Source organism: Pinus tabuliformis, chromosome 8 (assembly GCF_031772625.1).
Source record: "Pinus tabuliformis cultivar Carrire ecotype Pingquan chromosome 8, CPIR1, whole genome shotgun sequence".
NCBI lineage: Eukaryota > Viridiplantae > Streptophyta > Pinopsida > Pinales > Pinaceae > Pinus > Pinus tabuliformis.
This window is the reverse complement of record NC_142294.1, coordinates 1,840,852,975-1,840,866,823: the sequence shown is the minus strand read 5'-3', so window position 1 is coordinate 1,840,866,823 and position 13,849 is coordinate 1,840,852,975. Positions and strand designations below refer to the sequence as shown.

The window sequence follows — 13,849 nt, the reverse complement described above, 5'->3', positions numbered from 1 at the left end:
CCCGGTCTAAGAATTCTTAATTTCTCTCTCACCCTGGTTAAGACCATTTCACCCCTTTGGCCCAAAGACCTGCACTGTACTCTGTTAGCTTTCCCTTTGAACACTCCCTTTAGTGAGTTAATTTTAGTTCTGTTGCCCTTCTGTTGAATCGATAACCCAATGGTCTAAATACATCATTCTATCCATCTGTTTTAAGGATTCCGCCATCCAATATTCAATACAAATTGAAAGCCCCCCTGAACATTCAGAACTAGCCTGAAATCTCAGCAAACAAAGATAAATCATACGGAGAGAGCGCTCTCTGGGCCATAGGTTGGCTAGAGCCTATGCTTAAAAGTTGGTTTGTGGTTACCTCATTCATTTTCTTTCTTCTGATTACTTCTAGAGAAAATTCTGAGTGATAACAGAACAAACAACTCAACTTTTCTTTCAAAATGTATGGGTTCATTTTGGATTACCTACTTCTATTATAAGTGATCATGATTCCTGATTTGTTGGGAATTTTTGGTCAAGTTTATGGAACTTGATGGACACCAAGTTGAAGAAAAGTACAACCTTCCATCCGCAAAGAGATGGTCAAACTGAAGTGGTTAACATGACATTTATTCATTTGCTAAGAGGATATTGCTGCAAACATCCTAAATGGTGGGATGAATAGTTTCATTATAGTCAGCATGATTACAACCAAGAAAAACACTCTTCTACTCTAACTTCGCCTTTTGAGGCATCTTTTCATTATTTGCCTAAATCACCTTTAGATTTCATCATTGAGAAAGATGTAGCTGTAGATGGACATAGAGACATAGACAAAGAAAAGAAATTCATTGAGCAAATTCAGTTGATTCACCAAACAGTTCAAGAACAACTAGAAAAGAGTCAAGGCAAGTATAAGGCAAGGCATGACAAGCATCGTGTGGATCATCAGTTTCAAGTAGGTGATGAAGTTTGGATATACATTAGAAAGGAAAGGCTTCAAGGTGAAAGTAAAAAACTAAAACCAATCCATTATGGTCCATTTAAAATTCTGGAAAAGATTGGTAATAATTGTTTCAAGCTAGATTTTCCTTCATATATGCAAATTTATTCCATTGTTAATGCTGAAAATTTGAGATTGTATGAGCCTCCTTTGATTGAATATCAAGGAGAAAGTGTACAAATTCCATCAATTGAAGATTTTTCTCCATAATTTATTGATGAGCTTCAGTAAGACACCATACTTGACAAAGGAACAAGGTCATCAAAGAGGGGAAATTTTGATTATCTTTGAGTGGGTCTCGAAGGTACAAATCCGTTAAAGGCCAAATGGATCGAAGAGGGAAAGGTGAGGGAACAATACCCTCATATGTTCAATAACTGAATATAATATTTTGGGGTCGAAAAAGCTTATAGTGGGGAGGAGTGATTAGGTGCTCAAGTTTATGCTAAAAAAACAAAGTGTCAGAATTTTGTTAAACTCAGCTTCACATCAAAGAGCTCGTCATTCTGAATTCAATGGTGTGAACGACACTCAAATCCGAGCTCATATGCAAAAGTTAGAGCAAGTCAAAGTTCAGGTTTGACTTGGACACGTGGCAGGATTTGATGACACGGCAAAGGTCCCAGCAAATGGAGAAGCGCCAAGTGGCAGGTTTCCATTGGCTCACGCATATCACATATCGGGGAAAAACAGAGGGTGAAGGTTAAGAATTGTCCCCTCGCAGGTTAGGTTGCAATTTATGATAATTGCAATAGCATATCGAACCAAAACCCTGTTGATCTTTTTGTTACCATCGATAAAGTTCCGATTACAATAGACTGCCTAAACGCAATACTTTTATGTGTTGCATTTTAATGTCCCATTGGGTCTGCCATATCGCCGATTATGTTCCTGCGTGGATTGCCAATTGTGATGAGCGATAAGACCCTCGGTGCGATATTTTATATGTTACAGTTTAATGTCTCGACAGGTCCGCGATATCGCTATCACAATATTCCGCTTTGGTTACAAGACCATCTCTTAGGATTTTATGCCGATTGAGAAATGTGATAGTCCTCGGATGCGAAGCCACTATCGGTTACAATTTGATATCCCGTCGGGTCCAGAATATCGCAATAAAAAATCACCTGTTTTCTATTCATAGACGATAAGAGCCCGCACCACTTGTCGATTGTGATTTGTGATACAGCGGACATGTTATGACCCACGGCGCAACCAAATTCTTGCTTAGTTAGCGGATTCTTGAGCAAACTTGTGGGATTATATCAGTTTTGGAGCAATTTGTGGAACAAATAGTGGGAGAACTAAGAGAAGACATAACGTCTTTAGTCCTTATCCAAAGGAGATGCAAAAAGAGGATAGATAGACATTTTTGAGTATTCTGAACTTATTAAGACAGGTTCTAGAGGCATTTGAGCATAATAGAGAGGCCCAAGCATTGGAAGCTAAATGGTTATGATTCCCCATCTTCCTTACTATTTGATGATTGAAGAACTGCTCTAGAAATTACTTTGTTTGTAATTAACTTGTTGTACTTGACTGTTCAAGAACTCTCAATTAACTTTATTTGGGGTCACTTGAGAATCAAAAGATTCTCAAGGTTGTCCTTGTTTTTACTTATTGCTTGGTTGTAAAGGGAAACCTATAAGAAGGGATTTCTCTCCATCAAAAGTGGGTTGGTATTACTTTCTCTCAGATTGTGCATTTATACATTTTCAACATTAATGCAAGATTCAACAAAATCATCAGGGCCCTCCTCTTTAGTAGGCACTGTTGTGACTATTAAAAGTAACATAATTACTTATTTCAAAAGATTGTGGGTTGAGTTACATTTTGGGATTGAAATCAATTTCTATTACTCATTCAATGTGTGATTTGCATATTATTGTTATTCATGGTTTTTGCAAAGAGATATGGAATATAAATCTCTATTACTCAACTATATCCATTAAAACATTTTATGAGTTGTATTGCTATTATTGTTACTTCAAATTGCGACATACTATTGTGATTTGTTGCTATTACTAATGCTAATTTTATTTCTTAATACTACTTGAATTGTGTGATTGATTACTATTACAAATTACTCTACTACCATTACTGATTAAAATAATGATATTTTTATATTTCATAATTTTTCATTATAACATTACAATTTCTTTAATACATTAATTATAATAATTAATTGGAGAAAGCTGAGACGAAGGTAGGGTAATTTCATCAGCAATGGCAGCACAGCAAGCTCGATCCCTTGCTCGGGTTCTCCGCCTTTCATCATCACATACACAATGTGTATCCACCCGGGCTTCTCAGCTGCAGGCAAGTCGCACATTTTCAGCAGAACATCATGGTCCACCTAAGATTAACTTTTGGGAAGATCCAATGAGCCCTTCTAAATGGAAAGAAGAGCATTTTGTACTCTTGTCGCTCTCTGGCTGGGGGCTACAAATTTTTCAATGGTGGGAAAAAGGACACAACTGCTGAGAAAGTCCAAGAAGGATCTCATTAGTTTTTGGCGTTTATCTTTTGCCCGTGAAAAGAGAGGCACGCAGTTAAGAATGTGGGAAATAAGAGTCACAAGTGTTGACTCATATTTTTGTTTTCTGCACAAAAGAAAATTATAAAAATTAATTGAATTTAAAATATGAATGTTTAATTTTATAAAAGTTAAAGATAAAATGAAGACAAACTACACAACATATAAAATAAAAAAAAAACAAAAAATTTACACTAAATTGAACCTAAAATACACAAACATATAAATATTTGGCACATCCAATAATAATATAATGTAAATAAAGGAAAATAAAATAGAAACATATATTATTAAAGTAATGGTAGATTATTATTAATTGAAACTCATTTTAACTTTAAATTTATTAAAAACAATAAAAGAAATTAAAATGCAATTTTTTTTTGTAATTTTTTACTTTTATACATTTAATTATAATAAATTTAAATTTAAAATAATATAAAATTATTATATTTAAATTTACACTAATAATTTTTTTTATTATTTAATCAAAGTTAGCATGGCTTTGTTAAAGATCGTGTTATAATAGTATTGATACAAATTAGATAACCAATTATAAATTTAATAACCATTTTTATTAAAGATGTGTGTTGTGTATTTTTAATTTTCTTTTTCAAGTTTATGTTGATGTAAATAAGTAAAATTTTACTAAATTATTACGAAAAATAACAATGTTTCTAATCTCTATTTTGTATAGGTTTAGAAATATGTTCATTATGTTATATATTTTTAAATATAATATAAACATAAATTATATAATCTTATATAATTTATCAATACTAATAGATTGTGTTTATTACAAATAAAATATATATACAGAGGTAGACTCTAACACCTACCAATAGACTATAGATGTGCTAGTAGAAGCCTGTTCCCATAATAGTTTTCTTGAAAGTTCCCCTATCATGGAGTCCTAGTTTTATAATATTGAGATCTATGGTCTTCACTTCTATAAATTATCAAGATGAACCACTGCTCCTGTTACCATATGAAACAATGCTCTACTTGGCAGACATGGCAGTGGTAGAAGGTGCTGTAGACATCCTTTTCAGCATATTAAAAAAGAAGCAATGATCTTAATAATGATGGGAAACAATATAAGATGCAGGAGCCCACCTTTCCATACAGAGAAATGAAAATGATAGAAAGTATACATGACAAAGCTGTTGATTCTTTCAGTTCAAAAGAGACCAAAATGATGAGAAGTATCATGATCATGCCAAACTGCAGAGGATGGGCGGCTATAAAGGAGATATCATCTACCATCTTTTTCAGATCTCTATCTTGGGTTTTTATCAGCTCTCTCACCATTGCAAAAATGCAAATAACAATAAAAATTAAAAAGAAACATGACAAAGCTACCGAATTTCTCGTCATTCCAATCTCTCTGGTTTTGGCAGCTGCACAAAACCTAGATTGAATCTATCGAATTCTGAGACTAATGGACGAGTGTCGAGAACTTTGAGAGTAGGAGCTGCATAGGATGGATACTTAAGTAGTATATTGCACATATAAAAAAAACGAGAATAACGTAGTATTTCCACAATGATTCAAAGGAATAACTTGGATAGTGAGAAAGAAGGATCAGATGCGATTCTCAATTAAATTATACATATAAAGAAGAGACGGAGCTTGAGCTTTGTTTGATGTAGAGAATAACTTCATATATTTCATGAAAATAACCTGTATGGTAAACGAGCAAAAGCAAAATGAGGAATGAGAATTGCGAGATGAAGAAAGAAAAAGAAACATATATTTATGGCAATAGAAGGTGTTCCCAAGATGACAAGATGGAAATATTCTTTATAAAATTACATTTTCGTTGGTGGTTTATAAGGAGAAAATTTTTAACCTTTTGTTAAAAATTAATATAATAAACTCTAGTGTGTTTAGTAACTTTTTGTTATATGAATTAGATTTGCTTTGAGTCATAGATCATTGTTGTTATTCATATAAATGATATATGTAGATTTCCTTTGAGTCATAGAGCATTGCTGTTAGCCATATAAATAGTATGATGTAAAAGTATGGTGAAAATTTTATTGGGAATTTTTTTTGGGAATTTTGTTTATTGGATTACTTTGTGTTTAGATGTAAGCTTTTGAAGGTGGTTAATTAAGGTAATTTTTTCCTTTTAGATGTTATGATACTGTGTTTGTTTTTTTGCTTCTCGTTCATAGTGGGATAACTATATATTGATGGAGGCCTTTCTGTTCTTTTTCAATCATATTTAGCTTTAGTTATTAGGTATATTGTCTGCTCAATAGTGTTATTTGTATTTTTGCAGTTTATTACTATACCTCTCGGATTAAAAAACTTTTCTTTTACTATTGGCCTCGTTTCAGTGGCAAACAAGAATTGAAAAAATATGGATATAGCTTGGTTTTTTTTTATTAATTAAAGACTCAATAGTTTAACAACAACAACAACATGGAGAGATAATTATTATTAAGTTTTATATTTAGAATAAATTTACAATATAATTTATGTTTAAATGATGTGTCTAAATTTAATGAAATATTTTAAAGGTCTTATTTTTTAAGAACATATGTACATGGACTTTAGTTTGTTATTTGTTTTTTAAATAATATTTAAAATAAGGATGACTAAAATAATAGTCATAATAGAAATTTATAGTTTTGAGGGACTTGATTAGATTTGAACTTGTGACATATGATTTTCCCTTAAACAATATATTCCAGTATGTTTCTATGTGTTGAAGAAGGGTTAAGGAGAGGTTTAAGGTTTACTAGGCTACTTTAAATATGTATACACAACTTAAAGAAAGAAGACTATTAAAATACATTATTCAAAATGTTCCACAAGTCATTACTCTAATGATTAACTATATGAAGATTATTAATCAAATCAAAGCCTTCGAAAACTAAGATTATTTATTTGGTGTCTTAAAGTCTCGATAAACTAAGATAAGGTGTCATCTCATAATTGATTGATTGATGTCTTACCCTAACACCTTAGATCCATAATAAAATAAGATGATGTTTGGTGCCTTAAATATCCCTAGAGACAAAGATTCCTTGGTGAGTGCCTACTGTACTAGACCCTTGGGAAACTTAGAATCCTTACTTTGGTTCCTTAGCTCCCTAGTAGACTAAGAGAACATCTACTACTATAGAGCCTTAATAGATTGAGATACCTTAATGTAATTCCATGGAGACCTATGGATTAAGATGAGGATTGGTGCCATAATCCCTAACAGATATAGAAGCCTTAATTTTGTGCCTTAGAGACTTGATAGAATAAGATGGCATTTCATACTTTAGAAGCCTAACAAGCCAAGAGCATTGTGGTGCCTTAGAGCCGTGATAGATTAAGAAGCTTTAACCCTAGCTTCGGAAGTTAGGAAAATATAATTTAACAATAATTGTGCTCAACTTGTTGTGGTCACTTGGATGACTCTTATATTAGTTACAACATAGGATATTATGTAATATGGAAAAAGTAATTAAATAATATAGTAAATTATAAGTTACATGATTAAAGTTAACATTGAGGGCACTTTCCTTTAGGAGGGTAATATGCAATGCCCCATAATATTAAATAAACAACATAGTAATAAAAAATAAATAATTAAAACTTTTTATCTAATGAAAACGGTAAAACAATATCGCTGGGCGTAGAATAAATGGTGATGGGATGTACAGTTAAGTCACTTTGTGATGTGGATGTCACTAGTTCAAAACTTCATGGGGAAAAATCTAACCATTTTAAGGGTTGGTTTGACCTAGGCTAGGTGAGATCCGTGGGTGATTTTGACATCTTAGATGTCCCCGGGTCATGGTTTCTCAAGTCAATTTTTAACCCTATAGTAATCTTTGGAAGACACAAACACGTTGACAAACAAACAAAAATGGTAAAATCATTGGAAATAAGGTATGATAATGTAAACGTTATGGTAAATAAAGATCTTGAGATGATAGGTGGATCCTATGGATTGGATTCATCATGATGGATGGATTTTGTTAAGAAAGGAGGATAAGGATAAAGGACCTCTTTTGCCAGGAAATGGACAAGAATGCTAAGAAGAGTTGGGATTTTAATTAATTGAGGGCTTGGAATTTAGTTGCTCTAGAGTGATATGGTGTAGTTAAGCTTAAGGTTTAGTGGATAGTGCTCTCTCACTTGTTGGTTATAGTTTATGAGAAGCTAAAGCTCAGTTTTCTAGGTTGATGGAAGGTCAAGTAAATTTCTTCATCTAGGAAATAGCATTCTAACCATTCATCACCCTATGGTTTCTTCATGAAATTTCCTCTATTGTTGCTAATTATTTGTTTAAATTTTATTTGTATACGCTAAATCTGACTATTACAATTAGTTGTTTGTGTTTTTTTTTTCAAATATGATTTAGTATAATTAATATATATAAGGTAACATGGTTAAATGTAATTAGGAGAGTATTTGGTGTCATATATAATATTAAGGATAAATGTAGTGTCAATTTTTAATTACTTATTCTACATCGTTAATCGTGGAAATGTTACCTAATATATTTCACTATTAAAACCCCTCGATTAAATTAAAATAGTGCGCAAAACGATAATTAGAAATTTCGTATGGAATAATACTTGTTAAGATTCTGTAAATAGTCTAGAAAGGTAAGTGGGCTTGATTATGGGGAAAAATCCATAGTTAAGCATGCTTGAAAGAGAGGATCCTTGAGATGGGTGACCACCCACATCCTCCAAGTTACTAGGTTGAAGCCTCAAAGGTGATGACTGACGCAATGAAATTTATTTTTTACTATCCATCCCACTTCTTCATCGATATGAGTATCAACAATCCCACTCCACCTTTATGAGCATTGGAAGATGCAATATGAGCTATGTGGACACAAATTTTGAGACTAATATTAATGGATATGGTCGTAATTAAATGATTTACTCAATAAAGCTAATCCTAAAAAAATATATAATATGTTTCACTAGGAAAACCCCTTAATTAAATGAAAATAGTTAAGGGATATTTAATTGAATAACTTGTATAGCATAGTACTTACTAAGGTTTTACAAATGGGACCTCGAAGTCAATGGCTAATGATATTCAATTTATATTTGTGGTACCCATTCCACTTCTTCGCCCCTGTGAGCATGAATCAATGTAATGAGTTATATTAAAACTAGTAATTTGAGACTAATACTCATATACATGGTCATATTTAAAGGACTTACTCTATACATTTAATCTTGAAAATGATAGCCAATTTGTTGCAATGGGAATACCTCTCAATTAATAAAAAGAGTGAAGGGAGCTCTGATTGAATAATTCATATGACATAATACTTACTAATTTTTTTCAAATTTAGTAGAAGGATAAGTGGGCTTGATTGTAGGAAAACAACACAAATAAGAATGCTTGAGCCAGAACCTTGGGATGGGTGAACGTCAAGAAGTCTTCGTTATTAGGTGCAATCCTTATAGGTGATGATTGATGTTAAGTGATTTATTTCACTAGTACCAATCCCACTTATACAACTCTATGAGCATCACTTGATGCATTAAGTGCTATGTGTAGTGTTCAATCATGAGAATTTTGTTCATTTGAGAGTAATATTCATGGATATTATAATAATTTAGTGACTTATTCTATGGAATTACTCCAAAAAATGGTATCTAATACGTTGCACTATAAAACCCCTCAATCAAATGAACCAAGGAAAGGATCTCTAAGTAAATAATTCATATGGAATAATACTTGTGCACATTTTTCAAATAGGGTAGCAAGGTCTTTGGTATTGATTAAGGGGAAAAATCTGTAGCTAAATTCACCTAAGCTAGAGGAGTCTTACAATTGGTGACCTCCTCGGGAAGTCCTAGTTATTAGAAGCCATGGAGGTGAAGATTGATGCTATGTGATTTATCTCGCTAGTATCAAACCCATTTATTCAACTCTTTAAGCATCAACTAATGCAATGAATGTTACGTGGACTATTCAAATAATGAGAAATTTGATCAGTTGAGACTAATATTCATAGATATGGTTATAGTTTAATTAGTTGCTCTACCCAATTAGTATTGAAAATAAAATCTAATATCTTTCACTTTGAAGTCACCTCAAGGGAACATATATTGATTCCAAAAATTTAAATGTATTTGGAAAGAATGAAACTCTACCCCTTATCTATCACCATCAAATAATTTTAAAATGATCCATTTTCTTGTGAACCACAATGATGATTCAACCATATTCATCAATAAAACTTAGTAATGACTATATTATTGATCTACTAACAACCTTTAGATTTTACCCCATACATAGATATATATATATATATATATATATATATATATATATATAGATATATATATAAATATTTTATTATCTCATTCTTTTATAATACATTTATAATTTATATTTCATATAATTATTTTGTAGTATATTTATAGGTTGTTGTATAATGTAATTTTTTAGAGCATATTGAGTATGAATAAAAAGGTAATATAATGTTTGGGTTATTATGACCATTGGGTTGGTGTTGTTTATTAAAATAAAAATTGTTCAAAATCTAAGTGTAGGAAGAAAATACATTTTCAAATCATTTAGATATCCTTATGGTATTAATATTATTATCGAAAACTATAGTAGAAACATTGATGTTTTCCTTGGGATCAATGTTAAGATTTTCTAATCTATGGATGAATTATAAGGAATTTGAGATTTGTTGGTCTTATTGAGATTTGTAGGACTATCATTTTATCATAGTATAAAATCATAATGTGTTTTTCAATAAGATGGAAGGGTTGTTGAGATTATCATTGCATTCATGAATTCACTTATCTTTATCATCTTTTTCCTCTTCGTTTGGCCTATTTCATCCTTAATAGCCATATCTTTTATATCTAATATCCCATATTTTGATTCATGTGTTCCAATCTTTATGTCACTCCAATCCAACTAAGTTTTACTTTCATTTGAAACGACAATAGTTATTTTTGGTGTTATTATTAATAATATGCTGAGGAAATATGTATAGGGCGATCTAGGTAGTTTACTATGTTTGTAATCCACCATATTCAAAATTTTATCGCTCACGGCTAATAGGTTGATGCTACAACACCTTACTCTAGGATGCCATGATGTTGTTACTCTAACATATCTTGATGTTGTTATTTTTCCTTGGTGTTACTACTAAAATGTTTTATTCTTATTTCAGAATCCATTAAGTACATTGCTACTTAACATGATCAACATGGGTTAATGTGTGAGCAAGGATAAAATTCTCCTAATGATGTGGACAATTTGGCCATTGTAGTTATGGTTCTCTATCTTCCTAGCTTTTTGATGACCAAAGGATTGTTCTCGAAATAAATTTATCTTCCTAGCTTTTTGATGACCAAAGGATTCTTCTGGAAATAAATTTATTTGTAATTAATTTGTTGTAGTTGATCATTAAATAACTCCTAATTAATGTTATTTGGGGAAACTGAGAATCGAAATATTCTCAAGGTTGTCCCTATTTTCACTAACTGCTTGGATGTAAAAGGGAAACATATATGAAGGGATTTATTTGCTGAAAGGGGGGTGAAATTATGTTCTCTTAGATTGTGTATTTTTCCATGAACGTTAATGCAATATTCAACCGGTGCATTCCTCATCCCATTAATTAGTGCGCAATTTGTAGGCTATGAGTTTTATTGAAGTTCCCTACTAAGGTGGAAGGGCCTTCCTCCTTAGCAGTGATTGTTATGACTGTAAAAAATAATATAGATGACTGTTTCATTAGAATCTACATTGTAAGTTTGAATTTTGGGATTGAAATTAATTTCTATTACTAATTCTCTTTCCTATTAGCACATAGTTGTTACTCATGGGTTTTGCAAAGAGATTTCGACTATAGGTATATGTTACTCATTTGTAACAATTATAAGTTTGTATCGAGTTGTATTTTTACTTTTGATACTTCTTGCTATTATAGACTATTGTGGTCCATTTCTGCTATAGATTGCTAGCTTATTTGTCGCTACAAATTGGTGATTATTTCTTAAAATTACTTGAATCATGTTACTAATTACCATTACTGGTTGTTATCAAGTAGTTTTCTTACAAGTAGATGATATAATTTAGTTATTTTTTCCTTTATTGTTTCCATCTTGATGCTATTGATGCATATATAGTAGTAGAATGCTACTTTATTTGAATTGTTTATGTTTCTTGGAATTTTCAATTGCTTTCTAATTGACTAAGGTGTTGGAAGATTTCATTTAAAGAGAGAATTTAGTTGTTTTATGTGATCAAGCATATTTTTATTTTTTCAAATGAGTGATTGAATGTAATTTATTTCTTGTAAAAAGTGATTCGCATTTCTCAAATTCATTACAAAGTCTTTTCCTTTTTCATGCAATTAAAGTTTCCAATAGCAAGGCTCTAATTCCAAATTGAGTGAAAATTGTTTTTAATTCTCGTAAGTGTGAAACAATTTATAGTAAGAATTGGGATTGGATTGATGGAAGAATTCTCGTTAAAAAACACATAATAGGAGATAGTATATTGGAAACTAGTTAATGTCAATTAATGATTTCTTCCTACACATATTGCATGCAATAGCCTTCAAATAAAAGACTTACCCTAGTTGATAGTTGATGTTAAGAAGATATATATTAATTTTAAAAAGACAGTATGTCATGTCCCTTTCTAAATCATTTTGGAACAATATTAATTTTTGTATTATGGGGCCAATTTTAGAGCTAGTCGACCCCATTTGATTTTATTAGGAGATTAGACTTAGGAAAAGATATTCGTGTTGTAGTTAAGTTACACAGTCCCTAGTTTAATTTGCATGGAGATGGTTACGTTTTGCACGATGGTGCTTAAGTGAGGGCCCACGATGGAGGAAAAATTGGAGGGAAAATTGCTCCATGAAATATATATAAGGAAGACAACTCTCCTCATCTCATTCATTCATCCTTTTGGTAATATCGATTTCTCTTTGGTCACTCAAGATGCTTAGCCGAGTCACTTGTTGTTCAACACGAGCTCTTCAAGCAAAGTGGTCACCCTTTCTTTGGGGGACTTTGAGTGCCACCTTAGGAAGTTTTTATTTCATTTCCTGAGGAGGAGCATCTTAGTGTGATTCCCAGCGACTGCATCCATCTCTAGGTGGTGCGTATTACTGGAGGACGTAGTGAAGAGGAGGCTGAGTTTGCTTGTGGCCTCATGCAGAGGAGTTTGGGTGAAGGATTTTTCGGAGAGGAGGTATTGGAGTATTATTCTCATTTAGGAGAAGTTTTGGAGTTTGAGGAGTGTGCTACTTCGCAGGGTGATTTTCACACTTCCTGGCCCAGTGCAGAGGCAACATTGGGTGTTCACGTGGAGGGTATAGTATGAGTCTTTGAGGTTGAAATTTACTGTGGAGGTTAAGGGAAATATGTTTAGAAGCGATTGCTATATTTTCATGAGATTGGAGGAGGATTTCGTTGGGGTTTATTGTAGGACTTTTTGTGGAGTAGCTTGGAGGGTGTAGGGCATATTAGAGGTTGATTTTGAAAGTTCAAAATCTAGCCAAACCATTTCTGGGTTTTTCTGGGTTCTCAACAAGGATCCTAGATATAAAGTTCCATAATTTTTTAGCACTGAAAGCGGGGTTTTCAGTCGTATTTTTGTAGGAGACACCGTAGAATTATTGGGGATCGCGTAAGGAATATTAGAGGCCAAATTTGAGAGGTTGGATTCAGCCCAAAAAATTTATGGGGTTTTTCGGGTTTTTGACAAGGACCCCAGATATAAATTTTCGTCATTTTCTAAGCAACAGAGATGAGGTTTCTTGCAGTTCTTTTCTAACTAGCACTGTAATTTCTAGGGACAACATAGAACATTATAGGAGAAATCATTTCCATATTTGAGATTATTGTTTTATCACCTAGGTCCTATCAAGGTTGCCCTTGAGGCAACCCCAAGTTCATTTCTCCATATTATTGTACTTGGTCTAATTCATTAATAAAATGGCTCAAATAGTTCTTATTTTTGGAGTTTACATGGGTTTTTGCTGAATGTTTGAAATTCTCAGTGTTGTATTTGTTATTTTCTTTGCATATCATTATTTTTCCTATTTCGGAACATTACACAATAAAATTCCCCAACATTTTGGTTTCATTCCTAGGGAGGTCATTGTTCCACATATTTTTTTCATTGTTGTCAACTACAATAATATTGATTTGAAAGTTCAATAGTATGAAAAACTATTGAATGTGTGTTATCATTTGGTAAAAAATGCAATTTGGACAACATATATTTGAAGGAATTTATTCTCTAATCCCTAATCAAAATTAGAACAAATGTTGTATGGTTAGATATCCCTTTAAAATATGTTATTATGAAAATTCTTA

General features: G+C 32.1%; 1 pseudogene; it reads left to right on the top strand.

Moving 5' to 3' along the window:
* The first annotated feature begins 3,166 nt into the window (after positions 1-3,166).
* LOC149243624 (uncharacterized) lies at positions 3,167-3,551 on the top strand (annotated as a pseudogene).
* The last annotated feature ends 10,298 nt before the right edge of the window (positions 3,552-13,849 follow it).